This window comes from Cherax quadricarinatus, chromosome 36 (genome assembly GCF_038502225.1).
Source record: "Cherax quadricarinatus isolate ZL_2023a chromosome 36, ASM3850222v1, whole genome shotgun sequence".
NCBI classification, from domain to species: domain Eukaryota; kingdom Metazoa; phylum Arthropoda; class Malacostraca; order Decapoda; family Parastacidae; genus Cherax; species Cherax quadricarinatus.
The window spans coordinates 30895345-30914561 of NC_091327.1; positions in this window are offsets into that span (position 1 = coordinate 30895345).

Here is a 19217-nt window from a genome sequence, read left to right on the forward strand (position 1 = left end):
GATGATGATGTTGATCATCCTTCACGAGTGATCATGATGATGATGTTGATCATCCTTCACGAGTGATCATGATGATGATGTTGATCATCCTTCACGAGTGATCATGATGATGATGTTGATCATCCTTCACGAGTGATGATGATGATGATGTTGATCATCCTTCACGAGTGATGATGATGATGATGTTGATCATCCTTCACGAGTGATCATGATGATGATGTTGATCATCCTTCACGAGTGATCATGATGATGATGTTGATCATCCTTCACGAGTGATCATGATGATGATGTTGATCATCCTTCACGAGTGATCATGATGATGATGTTGATCATCCTTCACGAGTGATCATGATGATGATGTTGATCATCCTTCACGAGTGATCATGATGATGATGTTGATCATCCTTCACGAGTGATCATGATGATGATGTTGATCATCCTTCACGAGTGATCATGATGATAACGTTGATCATCCTTCACGAGTGATGATGATGATGATGTTGATCATCCTTCACGAGTGATCATGATGATGTTGATCATCCTTCACGAGTGATCATGATGATGATGTTGATCATCCTTCACGAGTGATGATGATGATGATGTTGATCATCCTTCACGAGTGATCATGATGATGATGTTGATCATCCTTCACGAGTGATCATGATGATGATGTTGATCATCCTTCACGAGTGATCATGATGATGATGTTGATCTGCGACCTGGTCGTCATGGGCTTCAAAATGGAGCACACAATCTTGGCTATAGTATATAACTTGTATTTCCTTTACCAGATATAATTTGCCAAATATATACAAGCGTGTATACAATGTACAGAGGTTGAATACTAAGTGTACCACACATTGACAAACGACGGCAAAAACCAAAGCCAGAGAGAGTACACTGTATCAACCAGCAGGTAGGCAAGTCTGTCAAAACTTACCACAAGTGAACCACGTTGCTTCAGTTTGGCGGGCTTGCAGAGGTCACCGGACCTAACTGTTTGTGACTTCTTTCTTTGGGGGTACGTGAAGAGCACACTTTATGTACCACCGCTACCTGCAACCCTGGAGGAGCTGGAAATTTCACTTGATAACACCAGATAGCAGTTCATTTGATAACACCAGATATGCTGCAGAGCGTCTGGACCGAACTGGACTATCACATCGATGTTTGCCGAACAACCAGAGAAGTGCACATTGAGTGCCTTTAATGCTACCCTATACCACATGAAACTGAATGAAATCCTGCATCTGAAGCTACTAACTGTGAAAGATTATTACAATAAAGTTACATGTTATACCTGTTTGGAATCAGGGAGTGTTTTTGTGGGCACCCGGTATATTATTAACACATCACACATCGACCGCTTCCCACCAAGGTAGGGTGGCCCGAAAAATAAAAGCTTTCACCAACATTTTCTCCATCACTGTCTTGCCAGAGGCGTGCTTACACTACAGTTATAAAACTGCAACATTAACAGCCTCTTTCAGAGTGCCAGCACTGTACTTACCATCTCCAGGACTCAAGTCCGGCCTGCCGGTTTCCCTGAATCCCTTCATAAACATTACTTTGCTCACACTCCAACAGCACGTCAAGTCGTAAAAACCATTTATCTCCATTTATATCCATTCTAACATGCTCACGCACGCTTGCTGGAAGCACAAAACCTCCTTTACCCTTCCCTCTAACCTTTCCTAGGCCGACCTCAACCACCCCTCAACAACCCCTCCTCAGCCCTCTGGATAATAGTTTTGGTAATCCCGCACCTCCTCCTAATTTCCAAACTACGAATTCTCTGCATTATTTTTCACACCACACATTGCACTCAGACATGACATCTCCACTGCCTCCAGCCTTCTCCTCGCTGCAACATTCACCACCATTGCTTCACACCCATATAAGAATACTGGCATTACTTTTTTTTATTAACACACCGACCGTTTCCCACAGAGATAGGGTGAACCAAAAAAGAAGAAACACTTTCATCATCACTCACTCCATCACTGTATATAGCATATGCTGTACTTTTCTCAAGACTGACAAACTGAACAAATCGATTCCAAACTGAGGGACTGATTACCTCATTCTCCTCCTTATCTGTCACCGCTTTTCTCTGTATTGAACTGAAGAAGCCACTGGCTGGCAAAACGTTTCCGTAATAAAGATTTGCAAATGTTGCACAAAGTGTCTCAATCTTCAACTTGTCGTTCCTCTAAACCATTAAGTCACATTAACTAACAAGAGTGTGACCAGTTAATGGTCCAAATCGGATCGAAATGTCGTCATAAGTTTCAGTCTCCTACGTGAGGTTTATTTGTATATATATATATATATATATATATATATATATATATATATATATATATATATATATATATATATATATATATATATATATATATTATTACATAGCTTGCCAGGATGTTTTGGGAAAAATAAAATCCTGTTTCAATTATTGTCAGCTGAAGACCTGCTTGATACACTGACATGAATATTATTCACTAAAATACAGAAGTTAACATTATATCTAAATTGATACATGTCTGCTTTATTCTGGTAAATAATAATTTATTCTGGTTATTGTTGTTTTCCCCAAGGTCACGCATTTATGTCGCCTTGTAGGTCAGTCCTGGACCATTGTCAAGTCACAAGTGAGGTGAGAAAATTTGAGGTCAGAAGATAATAGGGAGAGGCGGGAGAGGAAGTGGGTGGTAGTTGTGGTAGTAGTAAGTGTAATAGTAATAGTGGTTGTTGTTGTTATTATTATAGTAGTATTGGTAGTATTGGTGGTGGTAGAGGTAGAATCAATGGCGGTAGTAGTAGTAGTAGTAGTAGTATTAGTATTAGTAGTATTAGTATTAGTAGTAGTAGTAGTAGTAGTAAAGGTAATAGTAGTGGTATAGAGTGTAACAGTATAGAGTGTAATATTAGTGAAATTATTTTTTGTAATATTAGTAATGGTAGTCGTAGTAGTACAAAAGAGCAAAAGGATAGAGAGGCACTGCAGTGGCCCTCTTATATATCGTGGGTTATAAGTGAAGTGACTTTATTGAGGCTGACTTCTCAGTTACCCAAGTCGGGCATGGAAAGTAGAGACTGGAGTAGGAAGGCAGGCATCGAGGCTACCCCCATGTACCTTCTGCCTCGTCAAGCCAGACCTGTCACAATGTATGAGCTGATAAAAACACACAAAATCAATGTGTCTTTCTGAGTTATCACCTCCGGTAAAGAAAGTCATCACTCCGGTTAGCGGAACTCTGTGTAAAATACTGATCAATGATAACTTCATATTTGAAGCTCTCAAGGGACGTCTTATCGTGCATTTCCGGCATTACTTTCAAGAATCAATGCTTGGCGACTCTCTGACGTCACCTCTGTTTTCAGTGTCCCTACTGACGCCGCTATCAACACTTTAATACAGAAAATTAACAAGGACATCAACTTCCCTGTCCCACATCAAAACAAGATAGAATTATTGGACCTGTGCATCAGTTTTGTTTTAAATACGAAAGCAGGTACTACAAACAATGTTTTGAGCTTGGCAACGGACACTTCACCGAGTGCAGTGTTAGTTAATATACATGTATACATGGAGAACCTGGGAACAGGGGGTTCAGGTTCATTATTCCCATTACTGTAACAAGGTTGGGATATGTAGATGACATACCAGTGCTATCCCAGATGTGTCTCAATCTACACAGCCTCTTCGATCTGATTAATGCAGTAGATCTCACCGTTAAATTTATCCTAGAGCCCGAGAATGATGGTGAACTCTTCCTTTCAGATACTCTTGTCTGCAGATCTCTAGACAGCAAAACGACTTTTTTTAAAATGTACAGATAACCTAAAAATAAAGACAACTGATGCATTTCTACTTTACCATAACAAATTGAGCAAAAGAAGAGCAGCTACAGGTTTCTTTCTGAGAGTTTTCCGTATTCCGAGTCCAGTTTTTCTCGGGGAGTGCATGAGTGTTTTCACGACTTTATTTTCCTGCTATCTTCACGCACGACTTTAGGCAAATGTCAAAGGCCATCCTTAACATGACGCCCAGGAAAGAAACCACTAAGAGGTATGTGACCCTCTTTTGCGGCAAAGTAGTCATCAATAAGACACAAGCACTGGCTAGGAGCATCATCTAGGGGCTACTGTGGCTTCCATATTCATCAAAGAACTCATTAGAAAACGACCCACTACTCACCAACCAGTTCCCATCGCCGGGGTCTACACGATCCCTTGTGGTCACTTCAAAAAAAGTACTGTACCTAAGAGAAAGGGGAATGGCTGTCTACTGTGATAAACGAGCACAAGCGTGCAAAAGGGACATCATGAGTAATGCTTACATGATCCACAGGAACACGGTGGGACACCTGATGAGTTGAATCAGTGCACAGACGATATTCACAGAGACAAATCTCAGCGGACACCGGTGCGTCCAACAAACTGTCACATAAAAAAATCAAGAAGTTACAGTATTGCCACCATACTAGTGTATATGATAATCAATCAAACAAGCATCACCATGTCAACAGCCAGGTATGATCGTCAGATAGCTAACTACAATACCTAAACCTTATTGCCACTCAGGGGGTCTTCCTAACTATTTAACTTTATTTGTTACCGATATGCACATCTGGAGTGACAAAGGTCCTTGGAGCGAATCTCCAATAAAATGTCCAAGTGTTTACATTTTGTGTCCTCTTTTTACATTTCACCTAAACTGATTAATTCCAGAGTCTATTTGTTTACTTCTATCTTTTAGATACACCCATTAATGTTGTTGCCACAATTTGTACTTTTAAGTCGCTGGGTTGCAGATGATAGTGTTGGAATTAATAGTAAAAAGCTGGTTGATGCTCGATGTTTGTTGGTTGGGAATGATGAGTGTCCGTCAGTGTCGACATCCTGACTAACTCTGGGGAGGGAGTGTTGTGTGCGTTTCAGTAGTACCATACCAGTAACCAGTTACCAGTGTCAGTAGTGACTCACTACCAACCGTCTGTGTGAATCACTTGTTATTCACTGTTACAGCTGACCTTTCCCTCAAGGAAGGTTCCTTGATGTTGGTGAGGGGCTCTTGATTTAGGGAATTGGATCTGTGCTCCAGTTCCCCGAATTAAGCCTGAATGCCTTCCACATCCCCCCCCCCAGGCGCTGTATAATCCTCCGGGTTTAGCGCTTCCCCTTGATTAACATAACATACAGCTGACCTTAGCATGTTTTGAACCTGCTCACCCCTAGGAAGCATCTCGTGAGGCAGTCTATAGATAGGGAGCGGAGATGTAGGTCAGGCTGGGCGCTTCCCATATATTCCGTTTTAATTATACTCCATTATTGCCTATATGAGTATCCTTTACCCAATCCACTTTACCGAACCCAAAGGGGCATGTACGTGTGCGGTAGTGCCATCGACCTACCAACTAAACATTAAAATATCGACATGAGAACAGTTGAATAAATGAATTGCTGATATTAAAGGGTTATGGGTGTGTTTGTTCATCCGTATCACCGAGATATACCCATTAATGGTCACAGGTAATCGATGACCCGTGTCTCCCAGTTTTACCTCTTTATGGTCCATTGGTGTTTTCGCTCATCCTTGTTCTCTATACTGACCTGTTTATGGGTCACACTGTGTTTATTGACTTATGCCTGCTAGATTTACCTCTCCATGGGTCACAAGTGTTTTTGATGACCCGTGTCTGCTAGACTGACCTCTTCATGGGTCACAGGTGTTTTTGATGACTCGTGTCTGTTAGAGTGACCTCTTCATAGGTTATAGGTATATCTTTGATGACGCGTGTCGGCTAGAATGATCCTGTAATAGCCCGGGTCTGCTCTAGTCTTGTGCTAACACTCAGAGTAACTTAAGTAGCTGTTGTGTTACACAGTGAATCTTCCTGCCCACTCGTCCTGCCCGGTATAGGCCAATAGGCCTGTTGCAGTGTTCCTCCTTTCTTATGTTCCTCCCACTCCTTCAGTCCCTCCACATGTCTCTCATCTCTCCTTCCTACCCTCCACCTGTCTTTACTTCCCTCCACCTGTTCCTCGTCTCTCCATTTCTTCTTCCCTACACCAGTACCTCACTCCTCCATCTCTTTTACCCTTCCTTCACTCCTCTTTCAGGTCACCTTTTTTCTCCTCTCCTCTACCTGTTCGTCACCGCTCCCATTGTACTTCCACTTATCTCTCATCCATTTCTCCTTCCCTCCACTTGCCTCTAGCCAGTTTCTCCTTCCTTCCACCTGTCTCTCAGCAGTTTCTCCATTCCTCCACTTGTCTCTCACTTCTCCCTCTTTCACTCCACTACTTCCCTCCACCGGTCCCCAACTCTTCCGTCCTTCCCTCAACTCCTCCCACCTCCACCCAGGTGACCATGGAATCTACAGCACCAGCTTTGCCACTCAGCGGCTGGCACTATCACCTCCTGCCACCCAATACTCAGCACTCCAGCCGGAAAGTTGAAAAACAAACCGGGTGATTTACCATCAACAGTCAGGGAATATAGAATGTTTCTGTGTACTTACCTATTTGTACACATCTATTTGTTGTTGTAGGGGTCGATTCACAGCTGTTGGTCCCGTCTCTTCGCTGGTTGCTACTAGGTCCGCTCTCTCCCCGCTCCATAGGCTGTATTGTATCCCTTGTGTGTGTGTGTGTGTGTGTGTGTGTGTGTGTGTGTGTGTGTGTGTGTGTGTGTGTGTGTGTGTGTGTACATGCTTGAGTCTGTGACTCACCATCCGCTTGAAGAATAAATAACTCATGTGCTGCCGAGGACGACCTGTCAGGGTGAAGCTGACCCAACGTGACCTGAACTTGGTTTCGTGGAGGAGGACCTGGAGCTCTGGAGGACATGAAGGAGGAATACCTACAGTTTTGTAGGAGAACCTACAGTTTTGGAGAAGGACCTACAGTTGTGGCGGACCTGAAATTGTTGCTCAAGCCAAGTTCCAGCTGGTTTTAAGTTTAATCTTATTGCCTCAGCGACTGAGAAGTACTGATGTAAATGTTAGCCTTTTCTTCTTCAGTTTAAAGAAGTACTGATCTGGGCTTCTAGTAAACTCATCTTCTAAAGTAAATATTATTGGTGTAAATCTCTTATGTGTGTACCAGGATAGACGTGATTAGTTACTTTTAGCTGGGTGTGGAGCAACAAGGCTTGAAGGCGAGAAGGAGTAAAATATTTGGTATGTGTGGACCAAGAGAGAAGGGGCTGCCCCTTTGTCGTGGGTGGGCTAATACACAAAGTTAAAATTACATGTAAATTACAGTGAACTAATTTTAACTGTATTTTGTATCTAGTTACAATTTGTCTTAAAACTGTACATAACATTTCCTTACGAATACACAAAAAATTACTTCCCAGTTCTGAGGAAGCAAATTCATGCCAGTGATTATTTTTTTCAAGAAGTGACAGTAATTGAGTTACACTGAGCTTTATCACTTGTGTTGTTCTAGCAATCTTTATCACCCACTCTCCAATATTCACTTTCTGGTCAATGTCATTACTAGGAATGGTAGTTACTTAGTCTCCAACGTCACTGTTGCTCTTAACAGCAGAGGCTCAATAATGAGCCCCCACTGATTAGTGAGAGCTCGGTACTCACTCTGAACTCTCTGGGTCTGTTTCACCTCCCACATCACCTCTCACATCACCTCCCCCACCACCTCCCACATCACCTCCCACATCACCTCCCACATCACCTCCAACATCACCTTCCACATCACCTCCCACATCACCTCCCACATCACCTCCCACATCACCTCCCACACCACCTCCCACATCACCTCCCCCACCACCTCCCACACCACCTCCCACATCACCTCCCACATCACCTCCCACATCACCTCCCACATCACCTTCCCCCACCACCTCCCACATCACCTCCCACATCACCTCCCACATCACCTCCCACATCACCTCCCACATCACCTCCCACACCACCTCCCCCACCACCTCCCACGTCACCTCCCACATCACCTCCCACACACCTCCCCTCACCTCCACATCACATCACCACCTCCCACCACCTCCCACATCACCTCCCACCACACATCACCCCCCACCACCTCACCACCTCCCATCACCTCCCCCACATCACCTCCCACATCACCTCCCACATCACCTCACCTCCCACATCACCTCCCACCACACCACCTTCCCACATCACCTCCCCACCACCTCCCCCACCACACATCACCTCCCACATCACCTCCCACATCACATCCCACACCACCTCCCACCACCTCCCCCACCACCTCCCACATCACCTCCCACATCACCTCCCACACCACCTTCCCCCACCACCTCCCACATCACCTCCCACATCACCTCCCACATCACCTCCCACACCACCTCCCACATCACCTCCCACATCACCTCCCACATCACATCCCACATCACATCCCACACCACCTCCCCACCACCTCCCCCACCACCTCCCACATCACCTCCCGCATCACCTACCACACCACCTTCCCCCACCACCTCCCACATCACCTCCCACATCACCTCCCACACCACCTCCCACATCACCTCCCACATCACCTCCCACGCCACCTCCCACATCGCCTCCCACATCACCTCCCACATCACCTCCCACATCACCTCCCACATCACCTCCCACATCACATCCCACACAACCTACCCCACCACCTCCCCCACCACCTCCCACATCACCTCCCACATCACCTTCCACACCACCTTCCCCCACCACCTCCCACATCACCTCCCACATCACCTCCCACACCACCTCCAACATAACATCCCACACCACCTCCCCACCACCTCCCCCCCCACCTCCCACATCACCTCCCACACCACCTTCCCCCACCACCTCCCACATCACCTCCCACATCACCTCCCACACCACCTCCCACACCACCTCCCACATCACCTCCCACACCACCTCCCACACCACCTCCCACATCACCTCCCACATCACCTCCCACACCACCTCCCACACCACCTCCCACATCACCTCCCACATCACCTCCCCCACCACCTCCCACATCACCTCCCACATCACCTCCCACACCACCTTCCCCCACCACCTCCCACATCACCTCCCACACCACCTCCCACACCACCTCCCACATCACCTCCCACATCACCTCCCACATCACCTCCCACATCACCTCCCACATCACCTCCCACATCACCTCCCACACCACCTCCCCACCACCTCCCACATCACCTCCCACATCACCTCCCACACCACCTCCCACACCACCTCCCACATCACCTCCCACACCACCTCCCACATCACCTCCCACATCACCTCCCACACCACCTCCCCACCACCTCCCACATCACCTCCCACATCACCTCCCCCACCACCTCCCACATCACCTCCCACACCACCTTCCCCAACCACCTCCCACATCACCTCCCACACCACCTCCCACACCACCTCCCACATCACCTCCCACATCACCTCCCACATCACCTCCCACATCACCTCCCACACCACCTCCCCACCACCTCCCACATCACCTCCCACACCACCTCCCACATCACCTCCCACATCACCTCCCACACCACCTCCCACATCACCTCCCACATCACCTCCCACATCACCTCCCACACCACCTCCCACACCACCTCCCACATCACCTCCCACACCACCTTCCCCCACCACCTCCCACATCACCTCCCACATCACCTCCCACATCACCTCCCACACCACCTCCCACATCACCTCCCACATCACCTCCCACATCACCTCCCACATCACCTCCCACACCACCTCCCACATCACCTCCCACACCACCTCCACACCACCTCCCACATCACCTCCCACATCACCTCCCACATCACCTCTCATACCACCTAAAGTGAAAATCAGATGACCTGCGATATCTCAGTCTCAAAATTAAAAATCCTTATTAAATAAAAATCGTAACTAAAATGCTTGAAAGCATTGCACAATAAGATTTAATTATACACTAAAGGGATTCGATACAATTATATATACGTATATATATTTCTTTTTCATTTTTATTTTGTTTTAATTTAAAATGTTGTGGTTCAGTAAGCAGCTGTTTTAAGAACCTGCGAGTATAAAATAGAAGGAGCACTGCAGGGCGCCTACTGGCATATACTAGGCAAGTCCTTCTTAAACCCAAACGCTCTAACACAGATACTTGCCCGTCCCAGTAACTGCTGTTGAAAGTGATATGAAACACTGACAAGTTGAAGATTAAGACACATGTGCAGCAGTTTGGTATCTTCATTGATGAAACGTTCCGCCTACATATTAGGCTTCTTAGTCGAGTACAAAAGAGTTAGCAGAAGCAGTAGAGACGTGAAAACGATGTAATCAGTCCATCACCCTTGAAGATGTAGTTTTAAGGTGGTCAGTCCCTTAGCCTGGAGAATAGTTTTGTTCTATAGTCTGATACAATGTGAAGTTGAAGCAACAGTATGGAGACTTTATGTACAGTTAGAGGTGAGGCGCAGCCCACTAGTGAGAAGAGATGGATTTGAGAGGGACCTGCCTTTCTTTCTTCTACTAGTGGGCTGCACCTCACCTTCTGACAGTATGTAAGTCTCCATATTGTCGAGAACAACATCCAGTATTGGGTCCCTACATAGACGAGTTGGGTTCTACACAGATGACAGCAAGGAAACGAGTGAACTATTCAAGTCCCAGTATGACTCGGCTTCCAGCGAGTCGCTAACCAGACTGAGAGTCGAAGACCCAAATAATAATTTTCTTTGAGCGAGACAGAATTTGGTATTATCTGATATTATCCTGACGCCAAATGACTTCAAAAAGGCGATGAATGACATGCCCATGCACTCTGCCCCATGCACAGACTCATGGAACTCCGTGTCCATCAAGGACTGCAAGAAACCCTTATTATGTACTTTTAAAATCCTATGGAGAGGGAGCATGGACACAGGTGTCATCCCACAGTCACTAAAAACAACAGACATAGTCCCATTCCACAAAGGTGGCAGTAAAGCAATAGCAAAGAACTACAGACAGATAGCACTAACATCTCATATCATAAAAATCTTTGAAAGGCTTCTTAGAAGCAAGATCGCCACCCATCTAGATACCCATCAGTTACACAACCCAAGGCAACACGGGTTTAGAGCAGGTCGCTCCTGCCTGTCCCAACTACTGGACCACTATGACAAGGTCCTGGATGCTCTAGAAGACAAACAAAACGCAGTTATAGTATACACAGACTTTTTAAAAGCCTTTGACAAGCGTGACCATAGTGTAATAGCGCACAAAATGCGTGATAAAGGAATAACAGGAAAAGTTGGTAGGTGGATCTATAATTTCCTAATAAACAGAACACAAAGAGTAGCAGTAAACAGAGGCCGTCTGAGGCGGCTGCTGTGAAAAGCTCTGTTCCACAAGGCACAGTACTCGTTCCCATCCTGTTCCTCATCCTCATATCTGACATAGACAGGGATGTAAGCCACAGCACCGTGTCTTCCTTTGCAGATGACAGCCGAATTTGCATGACAGTGCTCTCCACTGAAGACACCGCAAGACTCCAGGCGGACATCAGCCAAATCTTTAAATGGTCACCAGAAAACAATATGAAGTTCATTGATGATAAATTTCAATTACTCCGATATGGAAAACGTGTGGAAATTAAAACTATATCGAATTACAAAACAAATTTCAACCACACATTAGAGCGAAAAACTAATCTAAAAGACCTGAGAGTGATAATGTCACAGGTTCTCACTTTGAAAGACCACAACACTGCATCAATCGCATCTGCTACAAAAATGACAGGATGGATAATGAGAACCTTCAAAACTAGGGAGGCCAAGCCCATGATGACACTCTTCAGGTCACTTGTTTTATCTAGGCTGGAATATTGCTGCACACTAACAACACCTTTCAAGGCAGGTGAAATTGATGACCTAGAAAATGTACAGAGAACTTTCACGGCGCGCATAACGGAGATAAAACACCTCAACTTGTACTCCCTAGAACATAGGCGGGAGAGATACATGATTATAAACACTTGGAAAATCCTAGAGAGATCAGTACCAAAATTGCAAAAGACTCGCCAGACGATGCAGCATCCCCAAATGATAATTATTATTATTATTATTATTATTATTATTATTATTATTATTATTATTATAAATTATTATTATTATTATTATTATTATTATTATTATTATTATTATAATCAAAGAAACCGCTAAATCGAACCCCCAATGAAAAGCAGGGACGTCACTAGCATGACAAGAGATAACACAATAAGTATCAGGGGCCCAAGACTATTCAACTGCCTCCCAGCATACATAAGAGGGATTACCACTAGACCCCTGGCTGTCTTCAAGAAGACACTGGACAGGCACCTAAAGTCAGTACCTAACCAACCGGGCTGTGGTTCGTACGTCGTGTTGCGTGCGGCCAACTGTAACAGCCTGGTTGATCAAGCCCTGCCATACCGGGCAGCGGGGGCGTTGACCCCCGATACCTTTTCCAGGTATCTCCAGGTATACCGTTTTTAGACTACTGCTAACCAGAACTTCTAAATGTTTTTCACATTCAGAGTGACTGAGATATTTTGTTATGATATTTGTGATATTTTATTGTGGTAACGTTTTACTCTCCAGGAGCTTTGTCATGTACTTACAAAATATATATATATATATATATATATATATATATATATATATATATATATATATATATATATATATATATATATATTTTTTTATTTTTATTATCACACTGGCCGATTCCCACCAAGGCAGGGTGGCCCGAAAAAGAAAAACTTTCACCATCATTCACTCCATCACTGTCTTGCCAGAAGGGTGCTTTACACTACAGTTTTTAAACTGCAACATTAACACCCCTCCTTCAGAGTGCAGGCACTGTACTTCCCATCTCCAGGACTCAAGTCCGGCCTGCCGGTTTCCCTGAATCCCTTCATAAATGTTACTTTGCTCACACTCCAACAGCACGTCAAGTATTAAAAACCATTTGTCTCCATTCACTCCTATCAAACACGCTCACACATGCCTGCTGGAAGTCCAAGCCCCTCGCACACAAAACCTCCTTTACCCCCTCCCTCCAACCCTTCCTAGGCCGACCCCTACCCCGCCTTCCTTCCACTACAGACTGATACACTCTTGAAGTCATTCTGTTTCGCTCCATTCTCTCTACATGTCCGAACCACCTCAACAACCCTTATAATATATTATATATATATATATATATATATATATATACATATATATACATATATATATATATATATATATATATATATACATATATATATATATAAATAAAAATATATATATATATATAGAGATATATATATATATAAATATATAGAGATATATATATATACAGCGTGAGATGGTAAACATAATATAATCGTTGTTGGTAGTAGCAGTCCATAGATTAGTAGTATTAGTAGTACTTGTGGTAGTAATAGTGATAGCAGTTATGTGACGGTCGGGTTTATTGCTGTGAGGAGAATTGTTAATACTTCAGAGATGACGAAGCTGCCATTATTCTGTTTAATTGTCTTAGAGATAGAGATTAATGATGATTCAAAGCATTTATGTCTACGGAAATTGGGTTCTTTAATCATTAGTCGGGCGTCGTTGAATTTCATTAGGTGGTTGGTGGAATTTCGGTGTTGTACGTAGGCGTTGTTCAAGTTATCGTTTCTATATACATTGTATTCACTGAGACATGTTTCAAGGATTCTTGATGTTTCACCTGCGTATATTCCGTCACAACCTTCGTAGGAGATAGTATAAACACCTGCTTTGATTGCTTCAATATTTTTCAATTTTATGGAAGTACTGGTTGCAATGGCGACTCTAGTTTTAGCTCGTGCGAGTACTTTAGAGACTTTTAATGCAACCTGGCTGTAGGGAAGGATTATAACTTTGTTAGGAGTAGTGTTAGTGTGTGGAGAATTGATGATCTGAAGGGCTCTTTTCTTGCAGTCTTTAATGAAAAAAAGAAGGGGAAATGTACATCAGTGAAGGTGTGGTGTATGTAAGTACATTCCTCGTCAAGAAACTCAGGACTACAAAAATGGTGTGCTCTTAGGGAAAATCCAGTGATGATGCCTCTATTGGTCTTAGTATCGTGACTGGAATAGAAGTGTGCGAGATCGTTTTCGTTTGTAGGCTTCCTGTAAAGTGTGAATGAGGACGTCTAGAAAAGGTAACTTGTCACTGGACTCTTCTTCAAGTGTAAACTGGATAGCCGGTTCATCTGCGTTGAGCCTTGCCTGAAGATTCCGCACATTAAAACTTTTGGGATTTATTATGAGGACGTCGTCCACATAACGTAACCAAGTGACGCTAGTGGAGATGGTGTTGGTGATGTGTTCAGCTTCCAGGTGTTCCATATACAAGTTGGCTAAGATGGCGCTGATGGAGGACCCCATTACCACACCAGAGGTTTGTTAGTAGCGCCTGTTGTTGAAAGATAAGCAGTTGAAATTAACGCAGAGTTCAGTCAGGTCAACGAAATCTCAGGGAAGTAGAGGAAGATTAAGGTCCTGATTTACTTTACGTCGTAGAACGTCAATGGCTTGTGTGGTAGGTACTTTAGTGTTACAAAAAGGCGATATCTATAAAGTATAGACATCTCCAGAATACTAGAAGGTCTCCCCATGTAGCATTCTGGTTTTTGTAACAAGTTGTCAGAATAAGATCAGGTCTAATTATCCCTTGAATTGAGTGAAATATTTATAGAGTTATGGGATTACAACTAGGTGATAATAATCCAACGAAATAAAATTTGAGATCTTTAGTACAAAAGGTGTTTAGGTGGATAATAAGTGTTACATAGTTTAGGATACCAGCTCCTTCATATCTCTTGTAGTTCAATATTGAAATGTACACATGGTAATATAGTGCTGAGGGCACTTTCCGTACAGTACAAATCGTGAGTACTTTACTATGATGAGATGTACTCTTGAATACGAATAATACAAATATATACATGCATATGAATGTGTATGTGTACTCAAAGTGCTCGTAATATCTCAGTAAGACTTAACCCGAAGTAGACTTAAATAGTGACTGACAATAAGTCCTTAAATAATCTATCTTCTTGACCATCAAGACAATCAAAACAACAGGTAGCTTGTACTAAATGACGAAACATTCACCAAATAGCAATAATGTACCAAGCCGCACAGCTTCAGGAACAAGGAGACAAAATAACGACACTATCTGAGGACCATCAAGAAATCCTCCAGAAAAGGCATAAAACTCCCTTAATACTGAATCTAAGTTCAGCATAATGAAATCCCCGACTACGACGGTGAGTAGATGACACACAAAGTAGGTCAGAAGCATTAGCTTGGGACCAGGGTTGAAGAGTGTCTCCACACGCCACGCCACACAACCTCTGCAAAACGTCATAACCACTACGTCTGAACGGGAGGTACGTTTCGAAATAACCAGCGAAACCATACTCTACCAAAACAGAGTCTAAATAACGAACAAACAGCCAGAGATGAGACAGATCCCTGGAGAGATAATTCTCGTAGAAGTCGTTCGAGAGATGCTTCCAGGACTAGAAGCAGTTGGAAAGAGAGAGGTATGGACTGCATGCCAGGTGAGATCACGTGACTTGCTCGTGCTACTCCAGCGAATACGCGAGGCACCACCTGACACAAACAAGCGAGTGGTAGCGAAGAAGACAGTTTGCAACTGCAGACAGCCAATCACAACTCTTCAGCAACGAACACAGTGAGAAGTGTAATATGTTACATCCTATCTACATAGTATATAGCTAATGTAATAAATTAAATAATAATATAAAGCAAGATATTTTCATTTTAGCTTTTAATGAAAATATCGACAATATAAAATTATATGAAAAGGTAAATATATGCAAACTATATACACTATAAACATTGGGCCCCATTCAGAGGGCGCAATATTCAGTGAAGAGGGAAATTACATCCAAACTACTTAGTTTCTTGTTTCAGATGGAGAGGTCTGATGCAGCTGAGGTCACCTGCATGCTTTAAATGGGTGGGTCTGATGGTCCCCAGAAGGCAAAAAAAAAAAAATGTTTGGCGAGAACTCCTGCTAATTTGTGTGGTGCAGTGCCTATACCTGATGTAATTGGTCTAAGAGGAATATTATGTTTATGTGTCTTAGGTAGTCTATACATGTGTGCTGGTTAAGGGTTGCTGGGTATCAAGTGTAGAAGTTTCTTCCCTTCACTGGTGCGTCTAAGTATTTGTCTGGTTTTGCATAAGAAGTCCTTGGTGTAACACCCTAGGATTTGACCCCTTCAGGGCATTTCTGGGTGACGATGAAATTGTGTCATTGGAAAATCTACCTTCCACTGCAATTGATGATGCAATCAGGTCCCTGCATAATCGAATAATTGAAGCTACTAATGCAACTTGTCAATTAGCTTCCACAAAGATATACCAACAATATAAACCTACTAGGGAAATTAGAGACAATTTAAGAAATTATCAAGCAGAATGTCGAAGGCATCTTCAAACGCGACAACCACCAGTAGCTACACTGCACCGATTAAGGCAAGAATTAATTAACATGATTAGTCATCACAAACGGGACTTATGGAAATTGCTAGTTCTTCAAGCTAATCAGTATAAACGTGAACCAGCAAAATTTTGGAGTAAGATCCGACAACTTTTAGGGGCAAAGCACAAGGCTCCTAACTACCTGGTTCATACCTTCACTGATGAGGATGATGATGTTGAAATTAAACTTGACGATCCACAGGACCAGGCTAATTTGATGGGTGATGTATGGGAGAAAATTCTAGCCCACAATAACAGTCGTCAATTTAACAATAATCATTATCAGTTGGTAAATGAATGGAGAGATGAGAACTTGGATGATCTACAACCACTACCTTCCATCGATACTTCAACTCTTGAAGATACCCACCCGCTTACTAGACCTATTACATTACTAGAGATGAGTCAGGTTATTGGCAGAATGAGAAATAGAGCCCCTGGCCTCTCTGGAATAACAATGAAACAAATAAAGTTCCTACCCAGAAATTGTAAACAGTCTTTGGTAAATATCTTTAATGCCATCTTGGCCTCAGGACATTTTCCACTTGTTTTTAAGACTGCTAGGATGATCTTTCTTGGTAAGCCCAATAAAGACATCCACCAACCTGGGAACTATAGACCTATATCTTTACTTGAAGTCACTGGAAAGGTTCTTGAGAAAGTCATTTCCAACAGATTGAACTACTATATGGAGTTTAATCACTTTTTTACTGAAAAACAATTTGGCTTTCGAACACACAGAGGTACCAATCATGCAATAAATGTTATTTTCGATACTGTAGCAAGTCTAAAACATCAGGGCAATCTTGCCTTAATTGCCACCAGAGATGTTCATAAAGCTTTTGATAGCTTATGGCATGATGGCCTTATATACAAACTCGTTGACCTACCAGACCATAACTGAACTTTTCTCAGATTAATATATAATTTCTTAACTCAAAGAAAAATCATTCCCACCTTTCATGGCAGGTCGACAGAGCCTTTTATACCGACAGCTGGTGTCCCACAAGGTTCTTGTCTAAGTCCAATTCTGTTCAACATTTATGTGAATGACCTTCCTCAACCAGAGTTTAATGATACAATTGTGACACAGTTTGCAGATGATGTTATTCATGTCGTCTCATCAACTCCGGTAACAGGAAAATACAAGTATGAGAGAGTCATAGAAAAAATGAATATTGAACTTCGTAGAACATCTAATTGGGAAAAGAAATGGAGAATTACGACTAATCCTGACAAGGTCCTTGTTAGCACGATAGGATGTTTTGAATCAACAATTGAAGATAAAGGGGGTATCTCCATCAGAGGTACACCTGTAGCCATTAGAAACCCTAACAAGATTTTGGGATATGAAATAGACAGGCTGCTCCACTCAACATCTCATGTAACTAAAAAGATCAACATAGCCAAAGCCGGTCTTAGCAGTCTCTTTCGATTCAATCAAGCCCCTCAACATATCAAAAAACATCTGTATAAAATGATAATACGACCTATACTCGAATACCCTTGTGTCCCAATGTCATTAACAACAAAGACCAACATGCTACGGCTACAAAGGGTCCAGAATAGAGCTCTTCGCTTTATTACCGATACCAGGAGGAGAGACAGAGTTAAAATGGCAGATTTACACATACAACAAGATATTACTAAGAACATAAGAACATAAGAACGAAGGAACACTGCAGAAGGCCTACTGGCCCATGCGAGGCAGGTCCAAGTCTCCTACCGGCTTAAGCCAATGCACCCAACCTAGTCAGGTCAGGTCACATTGACTTAAGGGAGGAACACGGCAACCGACCTGTTAGCACAAGCTATCAGGTCTAACTCACACCCACCCACATCTACTCATGTGTTTATCCAACCTATTTTTAAAGCTACACAACGTTCTGGCCCCTATAACGGTACTTGGGAGTTTGTTCCACTCATCCACAACTCTATTACCAAACCAGTACTTTCCTATATCCTTCCTGAATCTGAATTTTTCCAACTTAAAACCATTGCTGCGAGTCCTGTCTAGGCTAGATATTTTCAGCACACTATTTACATCCCCTTTATTTATTCCTGTCTTCCACTTATACACCTCAATCATATCCCCCCTAATTCTACGTCTTTCTAGAGAGTGCAGTTTCAGGGCCCTTAGTCTATCCTCATAGGGAAGGTTTCTGATACATGGGATCATCTTTGTCATCCTCCTTTGTACATTTTCCAGAGAATTTATATCCATTCTGTAATACGGTGACCAAAACTGTGCAGCATAATCTAAATGAGGCCTAACCAAGGATGTATAGAGTTGAAGAACAACCTGAGGACTCCTATTATTTATGCTTCTTGATATGAAGCCAAGGATTCTATTAGCTTTATTGCGAACACTTATGCACTGTTGTCTTGGTTTCAGATTACTGCTAACCAGAACTCCTAAATCTTTTTCGCAATCCGTAATATTAAGATCTACATTATTTAGTTTATATGTGGCATGGTTATTGTCCTGTCCAACATTTAGAACTTTGCATTTGTCTATATTAAACTGCATCTGCCACTTCTCCGACCACTGCATCAGTCTATTCAAATCTTCCTGGAGTGCTCGAATGTCCTCGTCAGAATGAATTCGACGGCCTATTTTGGTGTCATCGGCAAACTTGCCGATGTCGCTCTTTATGCCCTCATCTATGTCGTTTATGTAG